At 39.6% G+C, this 19,070-nt stretch overlaps 1 protein-coding gene across 3 annotated transcripts in view; it reads right to left on the reverse strand.

The window, feature by feature from the left end:
* MFSD6 (major facilitator superfamily domain containing 6) overlaps positions 1–19,070 on the reverse strand; it is a 99,269-nt gene that overhangs the window by 73,590 nt on the left and 6,609 nt on the right. The window contains exon 1 of one of the 3 annotated variants that reach the window (XM_074215493.1): positions 17,063–17,085. The exons of 1 other annotated variant lie outside the window; for it this stretch is intronic. The gene's annotated coding sequence lies outside the window, so the exon portion shown is untranslated. Of the gene's footprint in view, positions 1–16,150; positions 16,242–17,062; positions 17,086–19,070 lie in introns of those variants that run through there. One more of the 3 variants, XM_074215491.1, reaches the window with a different exon arrangement.

Below are 19,070 nucleotides of genomic sequence, written 5' to 3' on the forward strand. Positions count from 1 at the left end.
AATGGAGATGAGCAGAACCAGAAAAACAATGTACATCCTACCAGCAACATCGGGGCAATGATCAACCTTGATGGACTTAGTCATTCCATCAGTGCAACAATCGGGGACAATTTGGGGCTGTCTTCGATGGAGAATACCATCTGTATCCAGAGAAAGACCTGTGTAGTTTGAACACAGCCCAAGGACTATTACCTTTAATTTAGGAAAAAACCTGATATATTATTATCTGATCTTGTATTGTCTTATACTTTATGTTTCTTCCTTAAGAATAGGATTTCTCTCTCATCACATTCAGTTTGGATCAATGTATACCATGGAAACAATGTAAAGGCTGTCAAATTGCCTTCTGTGGGGGGTGGGGGTGGGGGGGAGGGAAGTAAGATTAGGGGAAAAATTGTAAAACTCAAAATAAATAAGAATATATGATTCCAGGAGCTCAAGGTTCTGCCTACAGAATGTTTTCCACTGCAGCAATAAAAATCCGAATTCACCCCACCTCCTACTGGTTTCTGAGGTTCTCATCAACACTCTCCTCACCAACTGATGCTTGATAACTATTTAATCTAACAAAAGAATCCCTGCTAAGGTACTAACAGATTATTATTTCAGGTAACATTTTCATTATAGCTCTAGGATCTGGATCCTTCTGGATCCTTCATAGTCTGGGGCGGGGATGGCTTTCTGTCTCTGCAATAGACCTCAAAGAGATCTGAGGACAGGAAGAACTTTAAGCTCTTTTCATATCACTTAACTGTGTGTTTTGGCTAGTAGGACCTAGGACCATTTTGAAACAAACCAAGTATACATTCAATGTCCAAATGGGCAAGGCATGATACGAAATATAGATAAACATTGCAAAAAAGAGATGGGAAGGAAGTTTCATAATAATAAATAACATTTATTGAGCTCTTTATAGACTGCAAACATTTTACATTAATTACCTCATTAATCCTTGCAACAGTTCAGAGAACACTAACAAAATTATCCCCATTTTATAAAATGCTTCCAATTTTTATAGCTGAAAAATCTGAAGTTTCAAGTGCTAAGTGATTTTCTTGGGGTTACATATTTAATGACTGTCAATGACAGGATTCAAACCTAGGCCTCTCCTGAATTTAAGTCCAATATTCTTTCCAGGATACCATGCTGCCACTGTAAAAAGACTACTGCCTCTCTGGGATTCCACTGAGAGATAATGTGATATAGGGACAACTAGAGAGGTAGATCCATCAGATCTGGAGTCAGGAAGATATGACTTAAAATCTGACCTCAAACTCTTGCTAGCTGTGTGACACTGGGCAAGTCACTTAACCCTATTTGCCTCAAATTGGTCAAATTAACTGGAGAATGAAGTAGCAAACACTTCTGTATCACAAAGAATTGGACATGACTGAAATGAATCAACAAGACTACCTAGGCAAATTTTCTACCCTCTCTGCCCTCTTAGTTTCTTCATCCATAAAATACATTTTTTCTTTTATTAAATGGTTGGATTTGATGACCTCAAAAGGATCTTCTAGCTTTAAATATATGATCCTATGATTCTACTCTTTAAAGTCCCTCTTCTTCTTCATGTCCCTTTTTGGTGACAAGGATGGCCCTTTCCTTTAGTTAAGTTAATCCTTCTAAGTATGTTTTTTATCTTATTCCTTTCTGTCTCTTCTAGGAGCTGGTTCCCTCAATCATTACCTCTCTCTGATCTTCAATCTCCAACTGCTGACTCCTTCTATATTATTTACATTGCCCATCTCTCTCTCTCTCTCTCTCTCTCTCTCTCTCTCTCTCTCTCTCTCTCCATTCCCTTCTTCAAAAGATCATCTTTTTATCCTTCCATGCCCCCCAGGATTTCAAACTGTGTTTCTTCTTCCTTTCATGTATAATGTCCCAGAAAGGGCAGGCTCTATTCCATGCCAACATTTCTTCATTTTCTAACCACTTTTTTAATTTCTTGAAGTCTGACTTCTGATCCTACCATTGATTTGAAATATCTCTCTCCAATGGCCTCTTAGCTCCAATGGCCTGGTTCTGAGTCCTTATCTTTCCTCTGCAGCTTCTGCCACTATCAACCACCCCTTCTTCCTGAACCATTTTCTCTTTTCTTGGATTCTGTGACAATGAGCAAACAACATAGAAGAACTGGCTCTGAATACTTCCTATGCTGACCAATTGTTTTGAGTTCACAAAGGACATGAACATTTTATTCAGGGGTTGTATGATCTGAAGCAGGGACTCTGGTAGCAATAGTGAAGATGAAATTTCCTCTCAAATAGAACCCAAACCTGCCCTCTCCTTGGGCTGAACTGCAAGCAGTATTGGGTGGTAGCAAGTGGGGTCCCTTATTCCCCAATCACAGAACTTCCTTCCCTTCACTGCCAGCCCATCCTTCTACCAGGGGGGATCAGGATAGCCCTGACCACTGTTTCTCAGTTTCCTTTGATTGAAAATCATCCTTCTACCCACTTATTAAGAAAATGCTCTGTCCTGGACTTTTTGACATTTTCTCCCTTGGTATACTTTCTTGTCAGCTTTTGCTATAATCACTGCAAAAGTTCCTGGAGCGTCTGCCTTTCTCAAGTCTCTCCCCACTCCAATTCATTCTTCATTCAGTTACTAAAGTGATTTTCCTATAAAACAGATCCGATCATGTTGCTTCCCTAATCAATAAACTCTAATGACTCCCTTTTCCTCTATTGTATTATTTTGTATAAAACTTGTTTTTATTTACTGGTATACATGTTGTGTCTCCTCTATCAAACTTCCTGTAAGTAGAGGCTGTTTAATTTTTAGAGCTGTATCACTAGTTCTGGATATATGTACATTGTACATAGTAGGTATTTAGATGTTTGTTCAACCGAAGAGAACATGTGAAATGTTTATTAAATATATTTTATTTTATTTTATTATGATGATTATTATTATTATTGATTTTTGGAAGGCAATGAGGTCACACAGCTAGGTAAGAATTAAGTGTATGTGGTCAAATTTGAATTCAGGTCCTCCTGACTCCAGGATCCATGCTGTATCCACTGCAGCCCCCACTTATCTCTAGCAACAAATAGTTCTGGTTATATAATTTAGGGGTTAAAATTCTGATTGGTTTTGGGACTGTGTGGATTTTAAAATAATTTTTAATTATCAACTTAGCAAGGCTGAGTACCTTCCCACCAGGAAGTTATAGACTACTTAAGACAAAACATAAACTTTGGAAAATTCAAATAGTACCAGATTTAAATAATAACAAGACAATAGGTGGTTTCAAAGAGAGGAGATATATGATTAATAACCAAATGAGTGTGTCAACAATTCAAAGGAGAGAGAGAGAGATAGGGTTACTTATTTGAATATCTGCTCCATTTGAATGTGTTCCTTGAGAGCAAGGACTATCACTTTTTAAAATTTTTTCTATTTCTATTTAATATTCTCTTTCTATTTTAAAATTCATTCTGTCAAGCAATTTGGAATTATGTTCAAAAGGCTATAAAACCCAGCACACCCTCTGACCTAGTGCCAGTACTAGGTCTGTATCCCAAAAGAAATGAAAAACAAAGGGAAAGGACCTAAATATACTTAAAGATATTGTGGCAGCTCTTTTCTGGTGGCAAGGAAATGAAAATTGAGGGGATGCCCATCAGTTGGAGAATGGCTGAACAAATTATGGCATATGATTCTGATGGAATGCTATTCTGATATAAGAAATGATGAGCAGGAAGCTCTCAGAAAAACTAGGAAATACTTCCATGAATTGATACAAAGGGAAATGTACTATATACAAAATAACAGCAATATTGTAAAATGATTAGTTATGAATGACTTAACTTTTCTCAGCAATATAGTGACCCAAGACAACTCTGAAGGACTTATGATAAGGAATTCTATTCATCCCTAGAGAAAAAGCTGATGGTGTCTGAATATAGATTGAAGCATACTTTTTTACTTTATTTTTCTTTTTTGGTAGAGAAGGGGATCTATGTTTGCTTTCACAATATGACTATTTTGGAAATGTTTTACATGACTACACATTTATAATCTATACTAAATTGCTTGTTTTTTAATGAAGGAGGAAGAGTGGGGAGGGAGAATTTGAGACTCAAAGCTTTAAAAATTAATGTTAAAAATTGTTTTTACATGTAACTGGAGAAAAATAAAATGCTAAATAAGTTAATTTTAAAAATGCCTTTTCATTTATCCTTTAAGAATCTTAACATTTACAGCAAAGAACAATATGCCTTTTTCAGGCCACAGTTCCTATGTCTTTAATTCACTTCAAGGAATTAGGAAGGTCAATATTTCATAACATATCTATTAAAATATACCACATCATTAATGTCCATTTAAATTAACATTCTCAATGACTCAATGAAACTGAATGCTTAGGCTACTTGTTTGTCTCAGGTATTAGGCAAAGTTCACAAGCTGGAAGAACCCTTAGGAGGATCACTGATTCTATCAATTTTCCTAAGTACATGTTCCCGAAATATAAAATAATGTTATGTACTGATACTTAATTAGGAAAGTGTGGCTGGGCATTCTGATTATTTTTCCCAAACCTATGACTTTTCAAAAGTAGCAAGAGAACTATGAACATGATTGGAAAAGGGTTCTGAAAGTATACACTTATGACATATATAGGTATATAACAAATCACTGCTAAAATTGATCAGTTAATTCAAAACTACATTGAATGAATATGGTAATGTTGCCCACATATTTAAAAGATCTGTGCTATATCTAGCCTTCTTTAGTACAAAAAAGTTTTTATTGTAAAAATAATGGGCTAAAATATAGGAATAGAAATTTAGTCTTCCCAATGCCAAATATCTATTAAAGTGATCATTATGTGCTTTGCTAGACAGTGATGGAGCTACACTGATAAATGTTACAGTTGCCATTCTTGAAGAATGTAGACTCTAACAGGGATGATGAACCATGTATATAAGAAAGTAAAATACAAATTGGAACACAAGGGTATAATTGGAGTACAAAATTCAGGAAAGTAGACTGTAGAGAAATCACTTTTAACTAAGATCATTAAGGAGAGATTCCGTGAAAGCAGTGGCATTTAAGTTGTGCCTAAGCAGTTCAAAAACTGTTGGAGTGGAACTAGGGCAAGGGAAAGGAGGGGAGGCATATTTCACTCATAAAGAAAAATGTGAGTAAAAGTAAAGACAATTGTATAGAGTGTGTTCGTGGGATAAAGGCTGGCTGAAATCAAGAGTGTGTAAAGGAAAGTAGTGAGAGAGAGAAAGCTGGGAGACAAACAGAAGGCTAGACCTAGATTATGGAGGACTTTGAATAACTAGTGAGAAATATGGACTTGATTTAACTGATACTGGTGAGAGAAGGAAGGTTTTGAACAGAGGATGGTGTGATCAAACCTATCATTTCTACAGGGATTGAAGGGAACTGAGAAGATGTGAAGATGATTATCAGAGGCTATAGTAGACAATGTTAAAGTAGACAATGTAAAAAGGATTTGAATTAGGAAGAGATGAATGGAATTGGAAGGAAGAAGATGAATTCAAGAACTGATATAGAATCATAGAGAACTGATAGGGTGAAACTGGATATTTGGAATTAAAGAAGAGTTAAGATACCAATAATAATTTCAAGGTTATAAACACAGTGAATGGTTTTCCATTGATAAGCATAGTGAAGGAGAAGTAGATTTAAGGAGAAAAGATGAATTTGGTTTTAAACATCTTGAGACTGAAGTGTCAGATGAACATATAACTAGATGATGTTCAACAGACAGTTGGAAATGAGAATCTGGTAAACTAAGAGATGTCAGGAATGGCAATATAGCCTCTGAGTTGATTCACAAAGGAATGATAATTAAAGTCATGTCACTGAATAAGACAGAGTATAAAGAAAAAAACAGCTAAGAATAAACTTGGGAAATTACTATATTAAGATGATAGGAAGAAGATGCAGGGAGGGAGGGAAGGCCAGCAAAAGAGGGGAAGTTAGGTAAGAGAACCACAAAAATAAAGATCCTGGGAATCAAGGAAAAGGGATAATCCACAGCGTCAAATAATAAGTTCATGAATGATTTGGACTGATAACCTAATAATAGATTGGGTAATCAAGAGTTCATAGGTTTGTTGTTTCTGTTTTTTAGTTCAATCATGTCTCTGTGATCCCATTTGGGGTTTTCTTGGCAAAGCTACCAGAATGGTTGGTCATTTCCTTTTTCACCTCAGATGAAGAAACTGAGGTAAAGTTCATTACTTGCTGAGAGTCACATAGGTAATAAGCATTGAGGTCAGATTTAAACTTAGTTTTTTCTGACTCCAGGCCTCGCATTCCATCCACTGTGCCACCTAGCTGCCCAACAGTGACTGACTAAGTTCAATTTCACCTAAACAGAAATTCAATTTCTAAAGTATGGAGAAGACAAAAATATTGAATTTTCTTAGGAATATATTCATTAATTAATTATTAAGAGTCTAAGAAGTACACTGTATTTAGCTAGGGAATCACCCAAGGGTGTGAAAAAGAAAAAATAGATGACAAAAATTATTTATGTATTATATACATAAAAATTATATCTATGTATATACACACATATATGTGTTTATATAATTTGAGAAACAGTTAACAATTCAAAGCAATATAGGATAAAGCGCTAATTGGAGTACCAGAGATAAGGAGGATTGGAGGAATTCAGTGAAGGGAGTGATGATTAGGAATTAGAGGAGTCAGCGTTCTAAAGGAAAGTTAGGAACTGGGTAAACTGAAGAGGAAAAGAAAGTTTCTAGAGGAGACTAAGAGTATAAAGAATCTGTGAACACTAATAGTTCAAATATGATAGGTTCGGGGAACAGAAAAGAAGATAGTTTTGTTGAAATGAGGATTTTTATATTGGGAGTAAAAGACAAAACTTTAAAATTTGGGTGTAGATTGAAAAAAATCATTAAAGCAAAATCTATTAATGAGGTCACTAAAGTGTCACTATACCAAGAATTTAACCTTTGATATTTGGAGTTTTTTTCCTACAAGGCTGGAAGTCAATTAATTATGTTAATATTCATGTAAAGGTATCATTTTAAAATAAATTGTATCCAAAGTAACCTTTCACACTCACTCAGAAATAATCGGCATTCCAAAACACAGCTTTAATACTCTAATACTGGATATGGTCATTTTTCTCCTCTGAACTCCTTAGTTTATAATTTTATTTATTTTTTTCACTTATGTGTCCTCATCTCTCAAACTAAATCTTAAGCCCCTTGAAGGCAGGGTTGATGTCTGACCCTAACACAGTGATGGTTCCTCAAATTTCTTTTTGCAAACGGCACAGTGTAATTCTATACAGACAACCCACAGGTCAGGAGAATCAAACATATCCATATGTTTTCAAGTCTAAGTTCCATACAATTTCTGGAATATCCTTTGAGGTGCTCTGCAGTAGACAAACTTTCAATAAATATGTTAATTACTTTGAACAACCTAAGCACTCTACTCAAAGCAATAACCAGTCATGATTTCAGAGGACCAATGGTCAAGTATGGGCAATGCCTGAGAGATTCAAGATGGAAAACAGACATATATTTTGCACATGCTAATGTAGGGATTTATTTTGCTTAGAAGCAAATTTGTTATGAGAATTTTCTTTTTTTTTTTTAAGAACGGGGAGGTGAGAGGGAAAGAAAATGAATCTTAATTAAAAGAATTTCAATGAAAAACATTTGTTAATAATGATATTGTAGTCTGATACCAGTAAGATTATTAGCCTAAAAATGGATTATTAAAAATGGATTATTTCAAAAAAACAAATCTCACTTAGGCATATATATATGTATATATACATATACATATATATATATACATATATATATATATATATATATATATATATATATTTCTTTTTCTTTTTTTAGGTTTTTGCAAGACAAACGGGGTTAAGTGGCTTGCCCAAGGCCATACAGCTAGGTAATTATTAAGTGTCTGAGGCCGGATTTGAACTCAGGTATTCCTGACTCCAGGGCCGGTGCTCTATCCAGTGTGCCACCTAGCTGCCCCGCTAAAATATTTCTTTCTTTCATGAAGTGGGCCTATGGATCCCTAATAATTTGCAATTCTAGTCTAAGGCATTATATCAAAATCAATCGTAGGGATCTTTAATGATTCTGAACTCTGGGAATGTTTGATATAGGTTTAAACTTAAATATGACCTCTTCTCTTTTATGGTAGCACAACAAAGAATTTAATCAAAGTTATCTTTCAGATATTCATCTTAATGAACTTTTATGAGCCTGATAAAACAAATTTGCCACTTCATAGTTTAGCCAGCTGAAAGACCTAAATAATTAAGTAGATCTAAGGCAGAAATAACTAATTATTTTAAATAGTTATCAGTACTGTGAGTCATCCACAATCCATTGTAAACAAGTTATATTGGTAAAATACTAAATCTAAAATGCTAAGAGTCTAAATCCTATATTATATACTTATTTATTGAAGGGACAGAACTACAGGAGAAGAAATTGTTTTCTTTCTACTACAAGTTGGGGTGGGAAGGGGAGCTGGAGGGAAAAAAGAGACTTCAAAACTAATTAGGGCTTAAGAACAAAAAAAACAACTCTGATTTCAGATTGTGTATAAATCAAAGCATTAACAATGTCAATGATGATTTTATAACTAGGCTCTTTTAGCCACACTATAGAGCTAAATTTTTGTTTGTTAGTGTTAGGATCATGTTTAAGCTTGTGCCAAAAAAGTGTGGCTTGTGAAAATTCAAAGAATACAGTTTCATCTTGTCTATCCAGGTGGCTAGTGAGCAGCAAATAATCAAATTCTTATTACAGCAGCTTGGAATATGAAGCTTTGATTCCTGCCTTCTGAGTTTCACCTTCTCCAATAAGAGGAATAGATTTTTTAAGCATGGGACAATAAAAATGCTTAAAATGAATTAATAAAAATACAAAATATCATGTTAAAGTTAAATTACACATGCTTAATTAAAACATAATAGAAACCTCTTTATCTCATAACACATAACTAACCAGAACAATGAAATTCAAATAAATGCTTGTATTTTTAGGTAATTTGCCTTTTACAATTGTTTTAAAAATGGTAAATTAATTATTGGAACTGGTGTAAACTATGTAGCCACTATTTATAACATTGCATATGGTGGAAAATACATCTCAAGTTTCAACCTAAGATAACTTGGAAGAGTGGAAGAAGGCTTTGCATATATTCCTATTCTGTGAAGGAGAGGGCCTGGAGCCAGCAGGAAGTAGAATGCCTACTGGTTCTAAATAATGCCTTGCTGACTGTCAACTGGTCAAAATTTCAGAAACTATTGATAGTTGTAGAGAACATATAATATAAAGAAAAATTCTGACCAAAATGTCTAGGGTTTGATTTCTCAAATCTAATTCTTTTTAAGTGCTACTAAATCAAAATCTATCATTTAAAATTTATTTTTTCTATAAACACATCTGGCTACCTTCAATGTTTCTCTATTAATTTGTTGGCTTGAAACTATTCCCTTGAAAGCATTATATTCTCAAACTGTAATGTGTATATTTATTATATGTGTAATGTGTTATACTCTGAAGTTAGAGTTATTTTTTATTCAGTAAGAGGAATGATAATGAACTTACTAAAACAGCACCACATGCTATCTACTTTGATGATAGAGCTTTTTTCTCCAGGTTAAAAACATAAAGGTATAATCTATATCCCATTAGTGGAAAAAAATGTTACTAGACTGGAAGGATCATTTAAAAAATATGTTATACAAGTTGGGGTTTTTTCCCTGTATAGAGAACAATCATATGGCCATCATTGAGATTTGTGGCACTGACTGGAAATATAAAAGAAGGGGAGATGAACTTCATGCTGGCATGTTTATTATTCAAACATACTTCTACAGAAAATACTTTTTAAATAGACCTGTCAACAATGTACATGACAGCATTCACCTTGTGAACTCATATCTGTTGAGCTGCTGAACGCCAAAAGAAAAAGAAGGCATACTATCAAGATTGCTGGGTCCTCTATAAATTCAGGTTATCCAAATTCAAACAGAGCTGACTTCATTACAATTTTTTTTCTTTTTTGATTTTTTTCCCAGACTCTATCCCCCTGCCTTCAGTTACTGCTCAAAAAACATCTAGGATCTTATTTCCAAGCTCTTCACTCCCCAGCTTATCCTCAGCAGATGCTTCATCTCCTTCTTTAAGGAGAAAACAGAAACAATCCAGCATGAGTTCTTCTCCCACCATATTATACTTCCTTTTCATGATATATACTCTATCTTTCCTCCTTAATTCTATTCTCTGAAGAGGAAGGTCAATTCTTCTAATTTATCCTCTTCACTCTATCTCTGCCCCTCTAAGAACCTATACCTTTGACCCTGCTCTTTTTAAAAAAATTTTACTTATTATTTAAGGCAATAGGATTAAGAGTGACATGCCCAAGGTCACACAGGCAGGCAATTGTTATGAATAAGTGGCTCCTTGGCTTCAAGAATAGAAAAAATCCCACATTCTTTTCCCAACTTTTCTTAATTCTAATGCCTCCCCTATGTTAATTATTTCCTATTTCTGCTTTATATAGCTTACATTATCTACATTTGTTTGCTTCTTTTAGATTACAAACTCCTTGAAGTCAGGGATTATCTTTTATTTCTTTTTGTATCTATATCACTTACCAAAATGTCTGAAACAAAGTGGTTACTTAATAAATGTTTATTGATTCAGTAGCTTCTTAATTGTAAAATTCAATGTTGTGTTTTGAATTCTTAACAAAGTTTCAGCTTTTGATAGTAAGGAGCAACATCTTTTTCAGAATACCTCCTCTTTATTCACTTGACTTCACAAGTCTGATTTGACTTCTCTTAATAAGTTCTTCCCCCTCCCCCACAGCATCCTCTAAGTTATATCAAATCATCGGCTTTAGAGCTGGAAGACCATTTTTATACATGGAGGAAACTGAAACCAAGAAGAACGAAGTGATATTTCCCAAGTCACAAATACAGACCAGGACAAGGATCTACTTAGTTGAATATATGCCCATTTTTTACTGAATTGATTTTGCAAGAGTTATTTAACCCCTACACAGAGGGGGCTCAAACAAAACACACTATTAATTTCATTCTTTTGATTTCTCTAAAACATTAGTTTTGCTTTTATAAGGTTTCAGTTCTATTTTTATAGTTTTCCTTATTACATTCTCATAGTTCTTTGAATCACTAAGGAAACATGTTTTCTGTCTGGGGGCCTAGATTCAGCATCCCTTGGTGTCAGATGCTAACAGCTCTCTTCAAAATCGACTGAACTTCAATTCAGTAGACATCAGTGAGGAAATGTAAAGAATACTGGGCCTGGGGTCAGGTAGACCTGAGTTCAAATTCTGCCTCAGACACTGTGTGTAATTGTTGAAAATCTGTTCAATGGTCTAATTACATCATAAAACTAGGACTAGAAGTCTTAAGACAAGTCACTTAGTTTCTGTCTGCCTCCGTTTCCTCAACAGTCAAATGGGAATAATGATAAGATCTAACTTCCCAGGTTGTTATGAAGCTCAAATGAGAGAATATTTGTAAAAAAGCATTTAGCAGGGCAGCCAGGTGACGCAGTGGATAGAGTACCGGCCCTGGACTCAGGAGGACCTGAGTTCAAATCCAGACTCAGACACTTAATTACCTAGCTGTGTGGCCTTGGACAAGCCACTTAACCCCATTGCCTTGCAAAAACCAATAAAAAAAAGCATTTAGTATAGTATCTGGCACATAATAAGTACTTCACAAATGCTTATCCACCCCCCCCCCCAATTTCTTTATCTAGTTTCTATTCTTCTTGCTCTTGGTATATGAAAAAACATCTTTTTAGTCCTGCTGGATTGAAAATACTTTCTTTTAATATATAATCCAGGGCAGCTAGGTGGCGTAGTGGATAAGGCGCCAGCCCTGGAGTCAGGAGTACCTGGGTTCAAATCTGGTCTCAGACACTTAATAATGACCTAGCTGTGTGGCCTTGGGCAAGCCACTTAACCCTGTGTGCCCTACAAAAACCTAAAATAATAATAATAATATATAATCCAAACATGTATGTTATGGGTAATGGCAAATTAATTTTTCCAGGAAGATCTTAAGTTTCTGTGACTCAATTGGCCAAAAATAGAACTCTGTGTTGATTTCTCAAAACTTATTGGACAGTTACCTAGCAACAGAGCTTCCTGAATCTTACTTTCATAACCTGAAATACAATTAGAACCTTTAAATGAATGACATGCTGGATAGCAGATTAAAGTTTTCTTAACGTCTCTTCCTTAAATTAACAGGAATATCACTTTCAAAATGTTCCACCACAGCTAATAATTCTTAAAAGAAGCCTATGTGTATAAGAAAGCAAGCAAGCACATACACATGTTCTTTCCCCCCTCGATTTTTGCAAAGACTGATTTACAACAAGCTAAGGCTGATTGGGAATACTATGATATATCTTTTAAGACAGTCTTTATATGTTTTATATGTACCAGGTAAATATCATAGTTTACTGTTTCTCTGTTATGTCACCAATACAGACTAGTAACTAGAGTTAAAAAAAAATGGTCCCAATTTTTTAAGGACCATGACACCTTTCCCCCCCTTCACTGGGAGTGGCTTCATCCTCTTAAGATAACTTCAGAGGACACAACCACCAAGTGACATCCATCAAACCATCTCTCGAACACCACAAAAGCCTCTGGGCAAAAAAGGGAAGTCAGAGTGCTAAAGCACAGTTCTGAGTAATCATCAAAAAAGGTAAAAACCAGATGTCTAAGAACAGTAGCTGACATTTATACAGTGCTTTTCAAATTTGCAGAAAAGTTTTACATACAGCATCTCATTTGGTTCTCTTTTCCTGAATAAGAACTACAAGTATCATTATCCTCCTTTTACTGATGAGGAAAATGAGGCTCAGAGAGAGATCAAGTGACTTGTCCAAGGTCACACTGTGTCTGAAAAGGATCTAAACTTGAGTATTACTAACTCCAAGCCCAACACTCTACTCATTATGCCACACTGTCTCCTAAGAATGTCAAATTTCCCCCCTAATATCTGCAATTTCTAAAACCTATTCCAATTTCTTTGGTTTCTACCCCACCTAGATTTACTATTTTCTACCCTAATGATATTCTGGATTATTTAATTACAGAAAATCCTTGAATACTCATGATCATCAGGGAAAGAGATTAGTGAAAAACACTGAGTTTTGATATAAAATGAATTCATCAAAATGGATCAAACTGCCTATTTATATATACATACACAAAACTAAAATTATTTTTAAGCTAATATGCTTTTACATATTTTAAATTCTTAATAAATGTTGATAGTAACTTCATTGTTTCTTGGTACTTCCATCAGGAAAAAGATGAAAAAAATAAAGGTAAAATCTGGATCAGCCCATAAGCAGTTTCAGTAAACTATGTAATGGGAAATGTATGTTATAAAGTTATGTAAAGCATACACTGAGTAACAAGGACTATAATTTGTCTTGAATGTATGTAATTTCATCTGCTCAGGAAACTCCTTTAAAGAAACTCCTTCCACTGATACAGATCAACAACTCCTTGGTAACCTAAAGTCTAAGGGTGACCTGAGGGGCAGGAAGAGGCTAAGTCCTTTGCTATTGGACATCCTGCTAGAAGGAATAAGAGGAGAGAAATGAACACAGGACTTCCAGACTCCTGGTCAGTCCTTTAGTTATGAATTCATTCAGTCTCTGATGTGACATATAAACAACATCTTAAAGCTACGTAAAGATAAAACTATGCATGAAAGCATAGGTACCAGAACAAGTAAGTGGACAAACATGAAGGAGATATGAATACCTTGAAGAGAATACACAGATGGCATTAATTAACATATGCACACTGAAGTTAAGTTCTGTTAGTGGAAAGAGATAGGGAAGTAGAGGGAGACTTTAAAGTAGGGGGAGACTTTAAAGTAGGGGGAGGAGGAATGGAAGCTCCAGAACAGTAAAGAAACTGGATAATCATCCTCTTAATAAATAAGCTTATGTCCTGTTGGTGTTTGTCTTTGAACTCTCCTTCTTGTTTTTGTGTTTGTGTTGTTAATAGTTCAGTTTATTTACAAGAACTGTTTGAAAAGAAATAATTGTTAAAAATATGTTCACTGATCTAATTACATCATAGAAACATGGACTTCCCCCCCTCTCATTCTCCCAAAGATACTTTCATCTCATTCATTAGTGATGCTTCTCCTCTTCCTCCTTCTGTTCCTTTAATACCCAGTGATAAACACAAGCCACTCTCTGACTTAAAATGTCCTTGATCTCAACTAGTGCTCAACCTCTTAAGTTCATAAATGTCAAGGATGCTTTACATAAAGATACAATCAATAGCGTCTCATGAAGCTGGCTAGGTATCATCCTCCCTTGGCATATAAATATGCTATAAGAATAATATCATATGTCATGTAAATATTTATCCTATATCCACCTGGTCTATTTTTTTAGCCAACTGTATGTATAGCCCATTTATGTTTATGTGTATCGTTGCTGTCAGATTTCCACAACCAAACACTACAAAGTTGGAACCTCAGCCTTTCAGAGGTCATCTTGACAGAGGCATCCTAGAGAATCAACACAAGACTGCTGGGGCAGTCAAGAGCAAGTCAAGATATATTATATCTCTCCAGGTCTCAAATTCTTCATCTTTAAAATGGTCAAACTGGATTGTATATCTTCCAGCATGATTCATGCTAACTCTCTAAAAAGCCTGTGATTCAATTCTCAGTTTGAGAAAACTGAGGTCCAAGTTTGAGTGACTTGCCTAAGAAATACAAGATAAGAATTCAGGTCTCTTCACTGCAGGTCCAGTATTCATTTCCACTGCAATAAAAATAAATAGAAAGACCATCTACCCAAATTGTTCTGCCTGTTGATAGTCTGTCATAAATGGCATCTCTATGAAAAAAGATACCTGATATTTTTTTATTATAACTTCAAAAAAAAACCAAGTAGAATGTCAGAAAGGAGATAAAAGCAAATAAAGAATTTTTCAGTGTTGTGAATTTAAGGGTAAATTGTTAACCTTTTTTCCCATTAAGTAGACTTGGTGGGAGAAGGTATGACAAATGAATCTCTAGAACTTAGCTTGTAAGGTCTTTCAGAACTTCACACCCCTCTCCCACCCCAATCTACTTGCTAAAAATTATTTCCTTTCCTATATTCTACAGTTTATCTAACCCGACCTTCTTGCTGCTTTTCACTACGTTTATTCTATCTCATACTTTAGCACCGGCTGATCCGAATGTCTGAAATATATTCCCCTCCTCCTTTCCAACTTGTAGAATTCTTTATTTCCTTCAAGGCTCAGTTCAAATGTCACATTCTGCAATGGGGACTTCAGCTCCCTCTCAACACTACTTTGGGATTCCCCCCCCCCCAATTATAATTTGATCGTTCCCCCACCCTTTCCCCCGGGGATTCTCAAATCTATCTCTCCCCAAGCTCTGTGCCGACCTGTCTTCTGTCTCCAACAGCCTTTCAGACATCCAGAACTGGATGTTCAACCTTAAACAAAACAGGTCCAAAACAGAATCCATAATCGTCAACAATTCTGTTCTGTGCCTGGACTGACTCCAGCTATTGGGGCGTATGTTCCACCCTCATTCTTCCCCGCTTTCGGGGACACATTTTCGCTTTGCCCCCAGAACGGGGGGGGGGGGGTCATTTCGCACACGCCTGTCCATCCCGATGGCTTCTCGCCGCACGGGGGCTACCTGGGAGCCCTGCTCCCCACAGTGGCAGGTCCCCTCGGAGGGCGCGGGCGCGGGCCCGGGAGGCAGGAGCTGTCCAGCTGCCCTCCCCCCGCGCGGGCCCGGCCCGGCGCCTCTGGGCCAGGACGGAGCGGGGCTCCCGCGCCCCTGAAGCCCGGGCTGGAGCCGCGGCCGGCGCAGGCGGGGGGCGGCCCGGGCACGGCAGCCGCGGGCCCCGCAGCCCCTTTGTTTTCTCCCAGCTCAGGTTACGTTTGCGGAAGTCCTGCCCTGCGCCGCTCCGGGCAGGGCTGGCAGCCTGGCCGGGCACAGAAGCACACAGCGGAACCCACCCCAAGAGCCGGGGGAGGGGAGGCCCAGCCCGAGGGCCGGCCGCCCCCGGCCCGCGGGGCCCGGGCCCGGCTCACTCACCTGGCGGGGGGCTCCCGCCGCTCCTTCCCCGTCTGCAGGTGCGGGGCGGCCGCAGGAAGCCGGGCGGGGCGCAGGAGCGGGGACGGCCGTCGGGGCCGCCCGCACCATCGCTGGCCCCGGCCCGTCTGCCTCTCCTCCCGGCGCGGCCTCCTCCTCTCTCCGCCTCCGCGCCGCACGCTACCGGCTGGACCCGTTTCAGGGCTCGGCCAGGAGGACCGGCGCCAGGTGCGACGCCCCGCCTCCCGCGGCGGCTGCTGCGCGGCTGCCCGGGCGCGCCCTGCCCCCCGCGGCGGCGCCCCCAGCCCGCGGCGGCGCCCCCAGCCCGCGGCGGCGCCCCCAGCCCGCGGCGGCGCCCCCAGCCCGCGGCGGCGCCCCCAGCCCCAGCGGCGCCCCCAGCCCGCGGCGGCGCCCCCAGCCCGCGGCGGCGCCCCCAGCCCGCGGCGGCGCCCCCAGCCCGCGGCGGCGCCCCCAGCCCGCGGCGGCGCCCCCAGCCCGCGGCGGCGCCCCCAGCCCGCGGCGGCGCCCCCAGCCCGCGGCGGCGCCCCCAGCCCGCGGCGGCGCCCCCAGCCCGCGGCGGCGCCCCCAGCCCGCGGCGGCGCCCCCAGCCCGCGGCGGCGCCCCCAGCCCGCGGCGGCGCCCCCAGCCCGCGGCGGCGCCCCCAGCCCCGCGGCGGCGCCCCCAGCCCCAGCAGCGCCGCGGGCCCGGCACTTCCCACCTCCCCCCAGTTAGGAGCTGTGCCCAGACCTGAGGGGCGGCGGGGGGAGGGGAATTGGAGGGCAGGGCGGGGCCGCGGGAGCGGACGAGGAAACTGAGGCCCGGCGTGGGAGGCCACGGCCAAGGCGACCGTCCAGCGGCGGACCGCCCGGCGGGGGCTGTGCGGGCCCCCAGGCGGTCATCACCCGTAAACGTCACCTGCGCACCGGCCGGGCCCAGAGCCGGGAACAGCGGAGGCAGCCCCCCGGAGACACTGCCCTTCACCCTCGCCCCGGCTGACCGGCCGCCCAGGGAGGCACCGCGCAAGCAAGTCTACAATGCCAGCGATGCAGGGGAGCCGCGGGAAACGCGGGGGACGGCCGTGGAGCTGAAGGAGCCTGGCCAAGACTTCCTGCCAAAGATGGAACTTTAGTCGGGACTTCCTAGGAGCCCTGGGGCCCAGTAGGCAGAATTGAGGAGAGAGAGAGTAATCCAGGCAGGAGGGACAGCCGGAGAGAATGCCAAGAGAGGTTTACAAGATGCAGCCTTGTTTGTGGAACAGCCAGGATGCCAGGTTTACTGAAGAGTAAGTGTTGGGGAATAAGAGGAAAGAAGACAAAACATAGCAGGGGATTAGCTTATAAAATGTCTTGAATGCCACACAGAGCATTTTGTTTTTGATCCCAAGGTCAAAGGGAGCCAATGGAGCTTATTGAGTAGGGATGACATGGTTAGACTTGTGCTATAGGAAAATCTTTTTTGGTGACTGAACGAAGGGTGATTGGAATGGGAAGAAACTTGAGGCAAGGCAGGCTGTTGCAATAGTCCAGTCCTCAGGTGATAAGGGCCTGCAGAAGAAATGGCAGTGACAGGAGAAAAGATATTTGAAAAGTAAAATTGACAGATTTTGACAACAGATTAGATATTGGGGGGGGGGGGGTAAGACATAATGAGGAATCAAAGTTAACTCCTAGGTTTTATAGCCTGAGTCTGGGAGGATAGTATTGCCCTCTACTATCCTAGGGGAAAGGGTGAGGTGGGTTTAGAAGGAAAGATTATGAATTCTGTTTTGGACTGGTTTTGTTTAAGATGTCTTTTGAACATTCAGGTCTAAATGTCTGAAAGGTAGTTGGAGACAGAAGACTGGAGGTCAGCACAGAGCTTGGGGAAGAAGAGATAGATTTGAAAATCACCAGCTTAGAGATGATAATTGAATGCATGGGAGAGGATGAGATCACCAAGTGAGGTAGTAATGAGTGAGAAGAGAAGATATAAGAAGAGAAGATAAATCCCTCAAAAACACCTATGATAGAGGATGTCATCTGGAGGAGGTAGAAGAAGAATCAGGAGAGAGTAGTGCCTAAAAACCAATAACAGAAGAGGAGTATTAAGGAAGATAGGTGACCAACAATATCAAAAGTTGCCACCCAGGTCAAGGAGAATGAGTATTGGGGAAAAGACCATTGGATTTGACAAGAGAGTATCAGTTAACTCGGGAGAGAGCAGTTTGGGTGGAATGAGGAAATAGATAACTAGATTTATATGGGTTTAAAAAGAGAGGGAGAAAAGAGAAGGTGGAGGATAGGGGTGACAGAATCAAGGGAAGATAATTTTTTTTCAAGATGGAAGAAATATGGGCATGTTTGTAAGCAGTAGGGAAAGACAGAGAAGGCAGTCTGTTGGAGGAGATGAGATGAAATGGGATCTCTTTAAACAGGTAAAGGAATTAGCTTTGATAAAGAGTAAGGCTGTGTCATCTTGTGAGATAGGTTTGAAGTCAAGATCTCAGAATAGTGAGGGTCCTTAGAGGTCCAATTCATAAGTGAACAAATAATCCCTTCTACAATGAACTAAAATTCCCCATTGATGGAGAAATCACCACTTCTCTAAGGGAGTTATTCTACTTTTGATTAAACCCATTTTTAAAAACCTTTTTTCTTACTTTGTAATCTTATCTATGAGGAAGCTAGGTGGCACAGTAGAAACAGTGCCAGGCCTGGAGTCAGAAAGACTCATCTTCCTGAGTTCAAATCTTCCCTCAGACACTTACCTGTGTAACACACTATACAAGTAACTTAACTCTATTTATCTTACTTTCCTCATCTGTAAAATGAGTTAGAGAAGGAAATATCATCAATCCAACATCTTCACCAAGAAAATCTCAAATGTGCTCAGGAAGAGTTGGACACAACTGAAAACAACAAAGCAACAAAAATCTCATCTATGT

The sequence above is a fragment of the Macrotis lagotis genome, chromosome 1 (assembly GCF_037893015.1).
Source record: "Macrotis lagotis isolate mMagLag1 chromosome 1, bilby.v1.9.chrom.fasta, whole genome shotgun sequence".
In the NCBI taxonomy this organism is placed as follows: domain Eukaryota; kingdom Metazoa; phylum Chordata; class Mammalia; order Peramelemorphia; family Peramelidae; genus Macrotis; species Macrotis lagotis.